The sequence below is a fragment of the Bison bison genome, unplaced genomic scaffold (assembly GCF_000754665.1).
Source record: "Bison bison bison isolate TAMUID 2011002044 unplaced genomic scaffold, Bison_UMD1.0 scf7180017864270, whole genome shotgun sequence".
NCBI classification, from domain to species: domain Eukaryota; kingdom Metazoa; phylum Chordata; class Mammalia; order Artiodactyla; family Bovidae; genus Bison; species Bison bison.
This window is the reverse complement of record NW_011494842.1, coordinates 1,736,905-1,741,036: the sequence shown is the minus strand read 5'-3', so window position 1 is coordinate 1,741,036 and position 4,132 is coordinate 1,736,905. Positions and strand designations below refer to the sequence as shown.

At 45.3% G+C, this 4,132-nt stretch overlaps 1 protein-coding gene across 7 annotated transcripts in view; it reads right to left on the bottom strand.

Annotated features, from left to right (window-relative positions):
• DST (dystonin) overlaps positions 1-4,132 on the bottom strand; it is a 387,754-nt gene that overhangs the window by 107,111 nt on the left and 276,511 nt on the right. The window lies entirely within an intron of this gene.

Genomic DNA, 4,132 nt, shown 5'->3' with positions numbered 1-4,132 from the left:
GGAAGGGGTGGCTCCGGGCCTCCTCCTGGGCTGCACGGTCCCCAGGTGGTGTCTTCCCCCTCCTTCCCATCTGCAAACCACGAAGCAAGCGCTGACAATTTCAGCTTCTTCACCTTTGTTTAAACTTGGGCTCCTGCTCTGTATTTTTGAATCACAGGAGGATGATCTCTTACTTCACTGGAAAAAGCCTCCTAACCACACGCTCTCCCTCCAGTCTCTCCCCCGATACAGTCCCCAGTGTGTTTGATGGAAGACACACACCCGGCTTCATGACTCACCTCTGAAAATCTTTCATGGCTTCCTCATGCTTCAGAATAGAGGGGATACTGGAACTTTCTATCAATGGCCCAAGGAAATCTATTCCTCAGTTCTATCTTCAGTTTCATCTTTATCCACCTCCGGTTCCAGGTGTGGCCCACGACACAGCTATCCCTCAGAGAGTCACTCTTCCTGGACCCAAGGCCCCAGCATCTCTACACACTGAGCTTGGCAGGCAACCCTGAGCTTGGCTCTTACCTTGAACATTCAGCCTGGGGGCCTCCCTGTCTCTTCCCACCCCAACCTGGAACACCGCCCGGAGGAGCTCCCAGATTTGCCCTGTGAATATCACTGCATTGATCTGTCTCTTCCATCAAACTGGAATCTCCGTGTGAACTAGGAATTGATACTGTCCAAGTTCCGTTACCACTGCCTCACCCAGTGCTGGTCACATAGCACTGATGGAAGTTTCTGGAATAAATGAGTAAGTGCATAAGTAAATAAATGAAGATATAAGGTGTAAGGTTTTAAAAGCTCCTCTTCTATTTTAACCTCCAACAGCAACAACAAAAAGCAAATGCCTAAAGCCAGTAGCAAAAATCTCCTCAATTAACTCCCATATCCAAGAAGCTGTGATAATACAGGCAGCTGGACATATGTCCAAAGGTTCGACAAAAAAGGACCAGCTTGGGACCTGTGATCTGACTACCAGATCCTACAGTTGATCCAAGAGACCAGAGAATCCGCATCCAAATGGTCATTTTGGGAAATTCTCCCACAGGTTTAGTTGCCATTAACGGTAAGAAGTTTCTCAAAACAGGAACTTCACCTAAAATGGACTGAAGTCTAAGCCACACAGACAGCTTACTCACCTCACACAGGTTAATAGGAAATGAAGCAAGTTTAAAGGTACCTCCAAAAAGAGTATTCTTTAGAATGTGAGTTCCCCAAAGTCAGAGACAGGGTTTTAACTCCTTGCATCTTCACAAAACCTAATAGCTGACCTAGTATATAAATGTCTCCGAACGAATGAATTTATGTAAAAGTGATCATGGTTTTATAAAAATATCCTATACCAACGATGGCCCTACCGACCATCCTAAAACTTAAAATAGATTACAAAAAAGCATCTCTTCTTTACCTATTCTCTTTAAAACATCCACACCTCTTCTCTTCATAATTATGTTCAAAACAGTCAATAGGTTTCAGTCCCTAACAAGGTAGGTCCCATCACTTTATGGCAAATAGAAGGGAAAAGAGTGGAAACAGTGACAGATTTTACTTTCCTGGGCTCCAAAATCACTCTGGATGGTGACTGCAGCCATGAAATTAAAGCAAGCATTTAATTTCTTAATGCAAGCAAGCATTTCTTGCTTCTTGGAAGAAAAGCTATGACAAATCTAGACAGCGTATTAAAAGGCAGAGACATAACTTTGCTGTCAAAGGTCCATAAAGTGAAAGCTATGGCTTTTCCGGTAGTCACACGTGGATGTGAGAACTGGATCATAAAGAAAGCTGAGTGCCTAAGAATTGATGCTTTTGAACTGTGGTGCTGGAGACCACTTTTGAGAGCCCCTCAGACAACAGAGAGTGAAGGACAGGGACGCCTGGCAGGCTGCAGTCCATGGGGTCGCAGAGTTGGACCCGACTTAGTGACTAAGCAACAATGTGTTACCAGGTTTTGATTTAGCCACGGCAGTAGTTTAAAACACTACAAGACTGCAAACTGAAGTCTCAAATGGGTGCCATACATTGTTTTTAATGGACTTCGATTAAATTAAAGCATGAAAGCAGCATCTGTGACAGGGAACGATGCAAGATGACGACCTTGGCTTCCAGCCTGGACCAGAGAAGAGTGAAGTTTATAAAGCCACGGGCACTTGTCCAGCTCATAAAAATCTCCGTACACTCGTCACCCTCCCTGAGATCAGAGCAAGCCTGGAAGGTCAATGTCATCCGTGGGACACGGTCCCATGCCTGGCTCCAAACCCAGGCCTCTACTTGGGTCCCAGGGTCTTGTCTTTCTGTGCTTCACGTGGAACCTAAGATCTCATTTCGTCCACTGACTTTGAAAAGCAGCATTCTAGCCCAGTGGTATCAGACTGCTGACAGGACAGCCAATGGTGATTTGAAAAATAACACTACTGACAATGTGCTATTGGCCTAAAGATTTCAAATGAACCCACTGGGCGCCCCAAATTACATTCATCATACAACAGAATATAAGTAGAAGTTAGTATGGAAAACGTAGAAAAGACTGATTATTTTGTAGTAGTCATGTGCCTGTATTATTGTTAAAAGACAAATGATTGTAAGACGTTGTTGGTAAAAGGAAAGAAATGGAGACTCCTTAGTCCTCATAAAAACAGATCCTCGCTACCTGTTGAGATCATCGGTGAGGAAGACACGGCCATGTGCCAGGAAAAACTCTAGTCACACACTTATTTTCTAAAATGATGCTGTGGCTTAATTGGAATTCATTCTCCTTGGAGACGTTCCTCTTTTTCTACTTCTTTGGCTGCCTTAAGACTAGAGGAGTCTTCTTCCTCTGTACGAACCAAGAAGTCTTCAGGTTTTAGAATTAATCCACGTTTCTATTTCATTAAAAAGCTACAGCATTCATTTCACTTTCTTTTCCCTTAGTTATATTAAAACTACTTTTATACAGGATGTAATCAGTTTGTTAGTATAGACCTAACTAAAAATGTATTATTTCTGTTTGACATAGTTTCTAATGCTAAAAATACCTAACTTCCTAATTAAATGTAATACCAGAAATCTTAATAACCATCAGCTCCTGACATTTCCTATTAAAATAATGGCCTTTAAGTCACAACATCTCCTCTGCCAGCATACACTGTCCTTGGGCCTGTCATCCAGTGGGGACTGAAAACTTCATTTAGATGGATCTATTCTCGGGCTTGTGGGCAAGAGAGAAACACACACACACACACACACGAGCCTCAGGACTGAGAACGTACCCCTGACATTGGCAAGCTACATCACGTGGGGCTGGCCTGGCTCGGGCCACAGGTAGCGCTGGGTCAGCCCTGCCTGGGAAGTCACAGGCCCTGCCCTCTAGCCCCAGGCCCTCCCTCCTGTCTCTGCATGGCTTTAAGCTGCCACACTTTACTCCAGGGAACAACACAGCACTCCTCCTGCCGGAAGACACTGGCCTCACGCAATACCTAATGATCAGCGAAGTCAGTAGAGGACCTGCTTCTCTCGTTAACAGAACAGTGATTTCCGACTCTGTAACTAATAGATGGAACCAAGTCTGAAGGGCAGTGGTTTCACTGGCACTAACGCTGACTTTCTATCAAGCTGAGAATAATCTATTACTATCCACCTGCTAAGAGGAAACACAGGAGAGATTTAAGAAATGAAACTTACAAACTCAAATTTTTTTTCTTCCTTTCTTGGCCTCATGGCCTGGCGTGTGGGATACTAGTCTCCTGACCTGCCATCCAACCTGTGCCTCCTGCAGTGGAAGCGTGAAATCTTAACCCTGGACCACCCGGGACACCCCTCAAAATCAGAATTACTGGTCACATGAAAGGAAAAGAAAATTTTTCAAAAGTTCTGTCCCCTTACATGAAGATTTGAAAATATACCTGAAATGTACGAAATGGGCTGGACTCTCTGGGCCGCTGGGGGTGTGGCTGAGACCCCACAATTACACTGTCCCCCAGCAACCCTGCGCATTCAGAAGGGCAGGCGGCTTCTCTGAGAAGTGGGCGAGGTGACAGCTGAACTGTGCACCTCTGTGAATCAGGGGGCAACTCAACAGGAACCCACGTGGAGTGTGACGGTGACAGTCCCCCGTACCCCGTCCACTCGTGAACGCTCACCGAGGACCCATGAGGGCCCCGGC